The sequence below is a fragment of the Eurosta solidaginis genome, chromosome 4 (genome assembly GCF_040869045.1).
Source record: "Eurosta solidaginis isolate ZX-2024a chromosome 4, ASM4086904v1, whole genome shotgun sequence".
In the NCBI taxonomy this organism is placed as follows: domain Eukaryota; kingdom Metazoa; phylum Arthropoda; class Insecta; order Diptera; family Tephritidae; genus Eurosta; species Eurosta solidaginis.
The window spans coordinates 190,387,167-190,400,858 of NC_090322.1; the positions used below are offsets into that span (position 1 = coordinate 190,387,167).

Below are 13,692 nucleotides of genomic sequence, written 5' to 3' on the forward strand. Positions count from 1 at the left end.
TGGTTCATGGCGTTTTTTAGATTTTTAACAAAATCTGTCGAGAGATCAGTAGTTTTGTCATCGAGAAAATCGCCTGGCAATCTTAAAGTTGTGCCGTATAACAATTCAGCTGGACAAGCTTGTAAATCATTTTTAATTGTCGTTCTTAATGCGAGCATGATTAAAGGTAACACGTCATACCAAGTTTCGTTTTGATGACACATGATTGATGCCTTCAGAGTTCTATGGAAACGTTCAATCAAGCCGTTGGCTTGTGGATGATAGGGAGTGGTACGGATGTGTTTACAACCAAGAAGACGATTCAATTCTTTGAATACATTCGATTCGAATTGTCGACCTTGATCGGTTGTGACATGTAATGGTACGCCATAGTGTGAAATCCATCCACGAATGAGTGCATTGGCTACCGTTTCAGCTGTCATGTTTTCGATGGGGATTGCAACTGGCCAGCGTGAGAAACGATCAATGCATGTTAAGCAATAACGGAATCCCTTGGATAACGGCAAAGGTCCAATGATATCAATATTTATGTGTTTGAAACGACCGTCAGGTGCATTGAAATTAGCTAAAGCAGTTTTGTTATGTTTGTGAACTTTGCTTTTTTGGCAATTAACACATTCACTTGACCATTTAGAGACATCCGATTTGATGTTTGGCCATACATAACGTTCGGTTAATAAATTGACAGAAGCCCTTTTACCAGGATGCGAGATGTTGTGCACAAGATTGAAAATTCTCTTTCGCATGTTACCGACGATAAAGGGTCTGATTTGCTTAGAAGATGTGTCGCAATAAACGTGCAGATTAGAACCAGGAAGATAAATTTTGTTCAAATTTAAAGAACATGGGATTTTTCTTTCCAGAATGTCATTTAGTTCGTTGTCGTTTATTTGAGAATTTGCTAGAAGTTCTAAGCTGATATCGTTGACTTTGATTTCTTCAATGCGCGACAATAAGTCTGCAACAACGTTATCTTTGCCGGAAATGTGACGAATGTCCGTTGTGAATTGACCAATGAAATCAAGTTGACGTGCTTGTCTGGGTGAAGCTTTGTCGGGATTTTGTCGAAAGGCAAATGTTAATGGTTTATGGTCAGTATACACAATGCAATTGCGTCCGTCGATCATAAATTTGTTGTGTTTGATTGCCTGAAAGATTGCCAAAAGTTCACGATCATAGGTGCTATAACGCTTTTGGGTATCGGTTAATCGTTTGGAATAGAAACTTAATGGTTGAAGTTGACCATTGTTGATTTGGTGAAGGGCTGCGCCTATTGCGTGATTACTAGCATCCACGTGTAATGCCAAAGTTGTATTGGGAATTGGGTGAGCTAACAGGACAGCGTTGGCGATATCAGCTTTACATTTTTCAAATGCTAAAGATGCATCGTCGTTCCAAGCAATTTGCGAATTATCTTTTTTTTTGTTGCCTTTTATTAGCAGCTGAAGTTTGCCTTGGATTTGAGCAGCATTTGGTAGAAAGCGACGATATGAGTTAAGGATTGCCAAAAAACTACGGAGTTCGTGTGCTTTTTCAGGTTTTTTGAAATTTTTAATGACGTCAACTTTTTCAGTTTTTGGTAAAATGCCATCTTTTGTGACGATGTGACTGAGAAAAGTGATTTTTTGTTGTCCAAATTCGCATTTGGCAAGGTTGATTTTAATGTTTTTTTCTTTAAGACGTTGTAGGACAATTTTCAAATGTTTTCGATGTTCGCTCATGTCATTTGAAGCTATGCAAATGTCATCGATGTAGACAACGACGAAATCAAGATCGTGAAAAATACTGTTCATGAAACGTTGAAAAGTTTGAGATGCGTTTCTGAGACCAAAAGTCATCACATTGAATTCAAATAAGCCGAAGGGTGTAATGATTGCAGTTTTCTCTTTGTCTTCTTCTGCTATTGGGATTTGATTGTATGCGCTAACGAGATCGATTTTTGAAAAAATTTGTTTGTTTGCAAATATGTGTGTTACATCTTGGATGTGAGGTAAGGGATATCGATCAGGAATTGTAACGGCATTTAAAGCACGATAATCACCGCAAAAACGCCATGTGCCGCCTTTTTTGGGTACTATGTGCAATGGGCTTGCCCAAGGACTTTTACTTGGTTGACAAATTCCCGCTTTTAGCATTGCTTCGAACTCAACTTTAGCTAGTTTAAGTTTTTCAGGGTTTAAACGACGTGCTCGTGAAAAAGTGGGACGACCCGTTGTAATAATTTGATGTTTTACCGTACTAGGTTTCAAATTATCACGTTTATTGAAAGTTGGAGGCAGAGTGAGATCTACAAATTCATTTATTATTTCGCTGAAATCAGAGTTGCAATGAACCGAAGAGACTCTTTGATAATGTGTAAGATGAGAATTGCATTTAGTTCGTAAATTTGTATGAACATCGATCAATTGTTTATTTTTTATATCAACCAGCAATCCGTATTCATCAAGAAAATCAGCGCCAAGAATGGGTTTGGACACATTTGCTATCAAAAATGTCCAAATGAAATCACGTCTTAGTCCTAAATTGACATTGCAAGTAATGCTACCGAAAGTTTCTATGGGTGTGCCGTTTGCGGCGAAAAGTTTATAAGAATTTGGTTTATTTAATTTATTGAATAAATTTTTTGGCAAAATTGATAAGTCTGCGCCAGTGTCGACTAAAAATTTACGATGATTTGATTGATCAGTGACGAAGAGACGGCGAGTGAGATTTGATTCCACTTCGTGTACCGTCGGTGGCGAAGTGGTTTTTAGTTTTCCGAATTATCGTTTGAACTGCCTTCAGGTTTTTTGAACCGGCAAGGTTGTTCACATTTGCGAGCAAGTGCCCCGAATTTGTAATGATAACGGCAATATGGATGTTTTCTATTTGATTTAGATCGAGAACGTCTGTTACTGTTGTTGTTTCGGTTGGGACTTTTACTTCGACTTGCCCTAAAGTCATTAAACGATTTTGTGAGTTCATCAATTTGTGCTTTTAATTGTGACAAAGAAGGGTTTATTTCCGTTTTGATTTCGGAGATTTGTTTCGAAGAAGTTAATTCCACTACTTTATCGGCCAAAGTGGCGCATGTGTTCAAATTATCGTTAGAAATGGCTACAACCGCTCTCACATTTTCGGGTAGACGATCGATCCAAAGTGATTTTAATGCTTCATCACTCATAGAACTTCGTGCTAAATCACGCATTTTACGCAATAAATGAGATGGTTTGTCATCACCGAGTTCGATTTCTGTTAACAAAACTTTTAATTTCTTTTGATCAAATGCTGTATATTCATTAATTAAACGCGCTTTTAATGTTTCATATTTTGTGCCGTCGTCCGGCGGATTACGAATCAAATCAGAAACCATTGACAAATATTGAGGATCGAGTGCAGCAATGACATGATTATATTTAGCGTTATCTCTAGTGATTCCACCGTTGGTAAATTGAGCTTCCATTTGAATAAAAAATAAATCCGGTTCATTTTTTACGAACGTCGGTGCCTTTATTGTAATTCTACTAATTTCAGGTAAAGGAAAATTGCTAGCGGTACTTACGTTTGATGCTGATTGTCCATTTGAATTGTTCGATTCGTCCATCTTGAATATCATCCGAAAGCTCTGGTTGAAATCGTCAAGATACTGGTTATCTTCCACTTTGGCTTCTGTTGGGCACGTTTCCCAAATCAATTTTTTGGGTAATAATGTTTTTGTGTTGCAAACAATTTAATTTTGTTGCGCACAAGTGACGTAATGTGTGAATCAGCTGGTGAAATTTGTGCGTTTTTAATTTTTTGACTTTTGCAAAAAAACGATTTTGATTGCACTTTTCTAATTAAATTCACTTTTGGTTTTGTGAAAATATCGATGCTTTAATGTTTTTGGTAAGTTTATTCCATTCCCGAGTCGATAAACGATGAGGGCAATGCGAATATGTATTTGCACCTTGTTCACTGTATTGTATTTGTTGTATGTCGGGGTCACCAATGTGGGTTTCTCTGTCGGCAGAATTATTCCAACAAATGATGGTTTCTAATGAAACGCTTTATCGCTACCGAATCAAGGAAACACACTGTATAACTTTGTATAAATATTTCTTGATTTTATTCGCGGATGAACCGCAATGTTTGCGATTTAGTTTTTACAAATTTATGATGAATGCGTGCGCTTGTCACGACAGCTCGAACAAAGGTGAAAGAAAGTATAAAACTCATTTTGACATTTATCATTGAATGACATGTGAATCGTGTCGCGAAGTAAAATGACTCTCATTGACTATTGTAAAAAGGCTAGTTAGTAAACCGCCACAGCACTATCAACCGGCAACCGCGGACGCGATCCTTTTGTGTATTTATTTAAAATACGTATACTTACTTTGAATTTACCAACTTGTAAAAAGTGAAGTGTTAAAGTTTTAACAACATTAAGATATCTTTGTTGAAATTAATTTGTAATTATTGAAATTAATTTATAATTTGCAAACCGGGAAACTAATCGAGCAGGGGCTGTTTGATATTTGTACATGAAAATCTTAATTCGACTTTGGTGTCTTTAACATATGAAAATAGTAGCTTTCTAACTATAAAGTTAATTCAAATTGGTATTCACATAACATGTGTATACAAGAATTGTGCTTCAGATACTGGATCGTTTGTTAGCTATCTTGAAGATGAAGTGCTGCAACATAAAAGCTCTATTTTGCTACAGTCTACAGCAACAGCTTCGTTTGCCTGAACAGTTTAAGTCAAGAAATATTTACCAGGAATAAAATTTCTATTGGAAGCATAATAGATCACGTTCTAACTGATAAATTAAACTATAATTATTTTCTATCCTTAGAAGATAATCCGATCTCAGATCACAGAATAATTAATTTAGACATAGCTATGAACCAAAATTTTTTTAAAGAAAGTAATACTACTTGGTTTGAAGTATTCGATTATTGCACCTTTGAAGATAGCGCTGTAATCGACGAAATTATACAAAACTCCTCTTTTAATGATTTCTATAGCTCTTTATCCAATAAAATAAATCAGTTTACAAAAAAAGTTAAAAAATCTAGGCATGATTATAGGAACCCTTGGATGAACTCCGAACTTTCAAAAATTATTAGGGAAAAAAATAAGTACTTCAAAATGAAAACCAAATATAGAAATAATCTGTTCTTCGAAACTGAGTACCATGCCTTGAAAATAAAAGCTCGGAAAATGACTAACTATTTGAAAAAGCGATACTATGGTAATCGCATAACAGAAAATATACATTCAGGAAGCAAAACCTTGTATATTATGCAAGAAATAACCTATGGAAAGAAGAATGAAAATGTAACTGATATCAGTCAGATAATATATAAGGGAAAAACGATTACAAATTGCACTAATATCGCCAATAGTTTTAATGAATACTTTACTACAGTTGTTGAAACGCCAAATGAAATTAATTACACGGATAATCCAGCAAATAATATTATAACTCCATTCACCTTAAGTGAATGTAATATCTTGGATGTGAATAATGCGATAGCTAATTTAAATTCAAAATCTGCAAACGGCCCAGATGGTATCTCCGCAAGGTTTGTCAAAAAATACAAAAATCATCTAGCTATGCCGATCTGCAATTTTATTAATGATTGTTTTAGATCAGGTCAGTATCCTGATGAGTTAAAGGTAGGATCCGTGGTACCTTTACATAAAGCCGGAAGTAAAGAGTTATGTGCAAACTACCGGCCAATAACGAAACTCAGCACCACTGGTATAATATTTGAAAGCATACTTCTTGATCGATTTAAAACATTTCTAGCACAAAATAATATAATTGACAACAACCAGTTTGGCTTTGTAGAATGCTCCAACACCATGGCAGCGTGCATATCGTGCACAGAATATATCTACGAAAATATTGATAAAAATAATTATGTGGCTCTCTTGGCAATTGATTTATCAAAAGCTTTTGACTCAGTAAATATAAAGATAATGGTTGAACTAGGCTTGGAAGGCAAGGAACTGAAGATATTTGGAACCTTTTTAACCAACAGAAAACAGTTAGTACAAATAAATAATACAACGAGTTCCAGTTTGGAAATTATAACAGGCGTACCGCAAGGATCAAAACTAGCGGCAACTTCGTTTATAAAATATATTAATAATGTACTAAGACTAAATCTAAAGGGTGTTCCCCAGTTTTATGCTGATGATGGAACCTTCATGTACTCTGCAAGTACGTTAGAAGAATTAATCACCAACATTAGGACAGATTTGGATGAGAAAAAAAAAAATGGTTTGATTGTAATTTATAAAAAACTAATTTAGAAAAAACACATTTCATTATTTTTAACAACTTCAAACCCATACTGAGCATTACAGATTTTCCGGGTTTCGCATTTGATAACAAAATTATCACGAGGGTAGACAAGTTGAAATACCTGGGAATATGGTTCGACACGAATTTAAATTGGCACGAACATATAACTAGATTGAAACTTAAGTTAATACCGCTAAATTTCGCAATATATAGAAGTAGAAATAATATACCCAGAAAACAATTGTGGCTATTATACGATGCGTACTTTGTGTCACATTTAACGTATTTAAACCCAACTGGAGGAAAATATCCTGTTACTACCCAGAATAACTCCCACTATCAGGCTTTACGAAAATATGTTAGACGTTAGAAAGTACAGTATTCTACAGACACAGCTCATTGTTTTCAAAATCAAAAACAATTTGATTAAACATAGTCTTGACTAAAATTTCGCAGGAAATCTAAGCTATAACTTTAGAAATACTCTATATATAAAAACTTGTTTTTTCCGTACCCAAAGAAGCACAAATTCAATACGTAGCTATGGTGCTAGAATGTTTAATAAATTGTCCGGCAATGTTAAAACAAATTTCAATTATTTGCATATCAAGAGGCAAGTTAAAAGCCTCTTGTTACTATATTATAACTTTAGCCTGCAAAATACAAATATAGATAATTTATTCTTATTTTTTTTATTATAAAAAAAAAACACAGTAAATAAGTACGTTAAAATAATTTGGCGCCAGTATATTTAAGCTGGCACAACACACTTGTTAGTATGTACTAAAATAATTTAAATGCAAACTAGTGTACTTAACTCAGTTGACAGCGTAGGAAGCAAATATGCACACAATTTTTATTTTTTTCGAGAAAACATTGTATTATATTAAAATACACCATCAATAAAGAAAGAAAAAAAAAATAATAATTAAAGAAATTGAAAGAATTATAACGTTTTAGAAAAAAAAAACAACATAAACCTTTTTATTTAACCAGTTACGAGTGTAGCGAAGAAAGACCAGATGAATTGTTCAGATAGCAAAAAAGGAAACTAAATGTGTGGTGCTATTTCTCAATTTTTCTTGCCTGCATTACCTTCATCATCATTCAAAATGATTGTATAATACGAATAGGTCTGCCAATTAAGAACACTCTTAATAGCCAAAAGCTCCCTTAAGTGTGAAGGAGTGGTGAAGGAAATTAACGTTAGGGGAACGAAAAAAGAGAGGCAACTAAAAGGAGAGCAAAGCTGAGGAGCCAAAACCGAATCCAGACGACATGTTATTGTTGTTGGATGTGGTGACTGTTTAGTATCAATATCAAATGACAACTTGAAGGTTCTAGGGGTTCAACGCAATTTGGAGTTCCTTTAACCCAATTGTTAAGCTCACCCAGCCATGATGAATCCTGTTTATTTAACAGAAGATGCTCTGGGAACCGCAAGTTCCTCGCCGAAGGGGGGCTTTGTATGGCCTAGATGTTTCAATGTGGTAATGTTTCCAATGTGGTTCCCGAGTTGGTTGGGCCTAGTATCTTAATAGTGCTATTTTCCTATTCCTATTTTGTATAACCGGCATTATCGTTTTCTTTTCGACGAGCTATCGGCTTATTATCCATTTGTTATCGGCATGTTATAGACTAGGTATAGACGATATAATGATTTCTTATAGAAGTTTTATTAATTTGTTATCGATCATAAACGCCATGAATGAGATATCGGTTTCTTATTGACGTGTTATCGACTTTTTATCGGTTTGTTATCTAAAAGTTATCGATTTGCTGTCGGGTTGATACCGATTTCTGAAAATTATTTTTTGTATTTTATGTTCGGTTTTATACCACGGATTGTGATAAAACGAACAAATAAATTGTTTCGTTTTACTTGGACGCACGTTTCGATTTTTTCTTTGTTTAATGTAAAAAAAAAAATGCAAGGCGCGATAACCTCCGACCATCTCTTCCGATTTGCATCGAGCACCTTTTTAATTTTTCCTACAAAGTGGCGGCACGGGATCTACTTGTTTCACACCGACTGCGAATGGCATCTGTAAAGCAGATGAGCTTTCACGGCGAAGCTTTTAATGGCAGAAATACACTCGGAGTGCTTTGTAATTCCCTGCCGAGGGGCGACCCCGCTTAGAAAAACAATTTTCTAATTGAAAAAACTTGTTTCTAAATTTTTGATATTGCTTTGCCCAGGGATTGAACCCAGGAGCATGCTACCAACACACCACGGCAGCCGAAAAGTTCATACTCAAAAACTTTGTTCACAGTATGTTTCTCACCATGAACACCAGGACAAGGAAACATGACATTTGCCGCATTTTTCAAATAGGTGGAGTAGTTTTGACAGAACTGACTCTCCTCTATGTAAAAACTCACCTTGAAGGCAGCATTTCCCTTCAATGTCTGCTTGAGATGGTGGCTTGATTTTCTGTGCTTCCGATCACGGCATTTATGGTAAATCAGATTAGATCCTTCTTACACTGTGACTGTGTATAATATTATCGGGCTAGTTACGATGAACAATAGCTGACGGATAGCTTTGGCTTAACATTGCTGGTATTAGATAATATTCGTATAAGATCTAAGCTTCCTTTATAAAATGTCTCTTCCACAGCTTTTTAATAGCTGGAATCAACGTATACTCTTAAATAATTTATGTTAGCCTCTGGCATGATTTGTAAATCTCCCACAGTTGAGACATACTCGTTCACCGACTTTTTTAGCTTACAGCCCCTTATTCGAGTTAATCTTTTATTCTTCTTACACTCAGATCCAGCATCTTAACTAATCCAAAACCTGGCATGCGATAGATGTTTTCTGGTTCATCGATATGTAGAGAGCCGTAATGCATCGCTGCATCGTATTCCAAAGCACTAGATCATATCCCTGGGACTGATGTTGTGCTGCCTTGCTATTTATTCCATCTCTAAGAGGTGTTTTATATCTTTAAATTAGTTAACAAACAATCTAAATGCCTAAAATTATTCAGTGTAATAAGCTTCATTTGACTTTAGCTTTCGGTGATGGAAGTAGATGGCATCTATATTCCATTCGAAAATCCTAACTGATAATTTGAAAAGCTAAATAGGCTTTGTAGAAAAAACGAAAAAACAACACACCCCAAATTAAAAGAGAAGATGGCCTTTAATTTCCTCGGATGTATAGCCGAGCTACTATTATTATTGTTAATACTAAGGCTTTCTAGAACCTGTTGTACACTGGCGTTTACTAATAATACACCTCACAATTTCTGCTTGCTTATCTAGCATACAAAGTGGCCTTTATGAGGATGGCTGCTCGAGCATCTTGTTAGGCTTCAGATAAAGCACTAGCCTTTTTGTTTTAAAGAGATAAGTAAGTATTGATACTTTAACTCTAATAGCGGTTTCGAGGGAAATGGTTGGCACTCCATTAGGTCCTGGTGATTTATAATAACCAGCTACATTTACAGAACTCTGCATCTCTTGCTCTGTGATTTGTGAAATTTTCATAGCTTCAAGTTCGGCGCTTGGATATCTCCAGATTTTTCTTTAAACAAGTTCTTTTCGATCCTAAATCATAGTAGATTTTTAAACAGGATAATTCGATCAGTATATTATTTTCGAAAATAGAATTGCGGTACTCAGTTTTACATAAAAGAAAGATACGGTAGTATTATAAATCTGAAAAGAATAAAAATATTTTTTTTTTCAAAAAACTGTTATCGCCAACGTATTTAGCGGCCATTTTTGGGTCGGACAGGGTATACATATGAAAATTTTTTTAGTAGGTCATGAAAAAACCTTAAAAATCAAAGTCGAAAAAAAGCCAAAAATATTAAATTTCGCAGGCTCGAAAATTATTTTTTGGTTATGCGTAGTGGAACTTTTTTTCCTTAGCCCAAATCCTATCGAAAAATCGATAGCGCGATATCGATTAAATTTCGTCCATACGAATCGACCCACCCTAACGTACATATATGAATTGATATGTGTACTTAAATATACAGCCTTTACATAGTATGCAAAATGGATGCGCGAAGATATGGAAAATGGGATAGCAACACTTAAGGGCTTTGGTTTCATATTTTTACAGCGTCTAACTTTCTACTTCACATTCTTATCTGGTGAAAGTATGAAGGTATACACTTTCTGTCAAATGCATAAAATTTGATACTGCCATTATGCCAACTTGCGTGTACATATTAGATTGCAAGGGCAAGAAGAGCGAAGCTCGCATTAAAAATCTTTTATACACGTTTTCCTTTCAAAAAATTGATAAGAATTTCAATTACATCCTCATGGGTGCCAGCGAAAAGTTCCACATGTACATGAACGTATTTAAATGCGTCTATACAAACTTATAGTGAGGAACGTTTAAGATATGTGGAGATACCATGCAGTGAAAAGACAAACTAGACAGAAAAAAATTTTAGTTGACTGAGTTGATTTTTTTGAACTTATCCATACTCGTTGTTAATCTCGCTATAAAAAAGCGTTATGACAAGCACTCGTGAAATTCGAATTGTAAGCATATGGGTATACGTCTAGAAAACTAATGTTTTTAAATTAACCAGAGTTCGTCCAGATATTTAAGTTAAACCACAACAGAGATAGTAATTTTACTAACTAGAAACCAATCATTTTAGGCTATTTGAGAAGAGTTTCGTCCGAGTTTTGCCGATAAAAACCGATATCGACGACTTATTGTTTTACTTCCCGCTTTTTATGGACAACGAAATTACTTTCGATATATCGGTATGTTATCGACGTGATGTGCCACCGATATTATATTGACTTTATTTCAGCACAAACTGATTAGTCGTCGGTAATACTTGGGTATTACGGCGATAACAAACTGGTAGAATTTCGATTACAAATTGTTGATATTTTTTATAACAAATCGAAAACTATTCGGTATTTTTTCTATAACTTTTTAGTGAAAAATTGATAATATTTCTATAAGAGACCGATAGCTAGGCAATGACAATTCGACAATACGCCGATAACAAATTAGTAACACTTCGATATAAAACCGATAACTTTTTTATAACAAATCGAAAGCTCTTCGAAATATTATCGATGCTAACAAATCAGTAACACGCAGATAACAAATCGATAACATTTCACCCCCGCGGGTTATGGGCTTAGCATATATATCTGAATGTCATAAGAGGCGACTAAAATACCTAAATGATTTACAGGGTTGTATAGCGCAACCCTAAACTACCCGTAGCAAATCCTGTTTCTTTGGCAGCCGAGGCTCTGGTGACCTCAAGTGCCTCGTAGAACTAGGGATTGGAGGGCGGGATAGCCCAGAAAGTTCAATGTGGTCATATTAAATCGTTCCCGAGATGGTCGGGCTTGTACTTTAATGGTTTGCAATGTGCCGGATATGGATCCATCCATTGGATCATCAACATCGATAACACTCCCCAAGACAACATCAAAACTTTTCGATAACTCAACGATAACTTAACATCTCCGATCTTGTATGTGATGTTGAATCTTATCTGAAGTTTTAATTACATCGCGAATATATTAGATATGTAGATATATCTCACTTTTATTTTTCTTCAATTTTAGAATATTTTTAGTTTTTGAATATCTGCGAGATAACTAATATTTGTTTAATTTTCTTTTGCAGGTATGTGTTGATGATTGAGGCCAACTGCTGCGTTATTTATTCGTAAGGTAAACTATATAAGTATTACCAGGGCCGAGGAGAGAGGGGGGGCGAGCCCTGGGGCCCGGCAAGGCAAAGCAGTATTGACAGTACTCTAAATAGGATTTCATAGATACATACATATTTTGTTGCTCTTCGGGTTATTCTAAAGAAAAATATTAGAAGAGGTTACACGATAAAATTCCTGAACATGAAAATAGTCAAAATCATAAAACTTGCTATATAGAGTGGCGCCAATATGAAATGAGAATTCGAAATGCAAGTTCAGTGGATTTTCTCTTAGCGGAAAACCTTAAAAATGAGGCAGCTCGCTGGAGAGATACTTCGCAGAATTCTTGATGTTGTTTTATTTCTTGGAGAAAGAGGATTGGCATTTAGAGAGGATAATTCATTGATCGGAAATCCAAAAAATGGAAACTTTCTTGGTATTTTGGAACTGATCAGCAATTAAGACCCCCTACTGCATGAACATTTGGAGAAGGTGAGGGAATCTCAAACGAAAAAGAATCGTCTCCAAGCACATTATTTGTCTGATGGAATGCAAAAGAGAAGCTACCGCTGAGCTGATTCGCAGCACTCTAAAAAAGCACAATGTTCCACTGGATGACTGCCGTGGGCAAGGGTATGATAATGGCAGTAATATGAGCGGTCATTACAAAGGAGCGCAGAGTCATATCCTTAGAGATATCTCCATGGCAATATTTGCACTTTGTGCTTGTCATAGTTTAAATTTATGTGGAGTGCAAACTGCTGAATGTTGTGCAGAAGTCATCACAATTCTCGGTATTATGCAGAAATTATATAATATCTTTAGCACAATCTCTCAGAGATGGGAAATGCTCAAGGAAGAAACTAATTGCTCCTTGCACAGCATGTCACAAACACGATGGTCTGCTCGTGTGGATAGTGTGAAACCTTTCACAACTCACATTCCCCAAATATTGAAAGCTATTGATGAAATCAAGCTTTTGAATCTGAGTTCAGAAACAGTAACGGATTCGAAAGGTATTGATGATCAACAGCATTCATATTCTATAAACACATTCCAGGGGTACCCGGGCCCACGTTTTGGCCTATATCTCGAGACCTTGTGCGTCGATTTTCTTTACTATAAACGTCACGGAGCCCGAGACCTGTCCAACGAATGCAAACCCGTGGAAATCGGTTTGTGCGTTCTAGAGTTATACGGTCAGGAAGGAAAACTCTACTTATTTTTATATCATAGATAAAACTGACAATGTGAATTGAGAAATTTATGTATGTTATGTTATTTTTTTTACTGTATTGAGCTTATTTTTTTAGGGGGCCCGTTAACGCGAACTGTCCCAGGGGCCCGGCTCGGCTCTCTGCGGCCCTGAGTACTAGACCTAACTTGTTCTTGTTGTAGCGATAAGGACACTCCCCTAAGGCCTTGGGGAGTGTAACCGATGATGATGGTGCTTTTCCGGATTCCATTAAGGTACTAGCCCGACCATCTCGGGAACGATTTGGTATAACCACATGAAAACCTTTAGGCCATACCGCCCTTCCCCCCTAGATTCATAAGGACTTGAGGTTGCCAGAGCATCATCTGTCAAAGAAACAAGATTCGCCACGGGTAGGTGAGGTTGACAATTGGGTTGTATAAGCTGTATATTGCGCAGGCAACCCTTTGAATCAACCTAACTCCTAAGTTGTAATTAAATAATTAGATTTCCAATATAAAGTTTCTCCTTTAATAAGCAGTTATTATCAAGAAA

General features: G+C 35.8%; 1 protein-coding gene across 5 annotated transcripts in view; it reads left to right on the plus strand.

Annotated features, from left to right (window-relative positions):
- Window positions 1-13,692, plus strand: part of LOC137250804 (3',5'-cyclic-AMP phosphodiesterase-like) — an 801,094-nt gene that overhangs the window by 90,629 nt on the left and 696,773 nt on the right. The window contains exon 4 of one of the 5 annotated variants that reach the window (XR_010953080.1): window positions 11,915-12,975. The exons of the other annotated variants lie outside the window; for them this stretch is intronic. The gene's annotated coding sequence lies outside the window, so the exon portion shown is untranslated. Of the gene's footprint in view, window positions 1-11,914; window positions 12,976-13,692 lie in introns of those variants that run through there. 5 annotated transcript variants of the gene reach the window in all.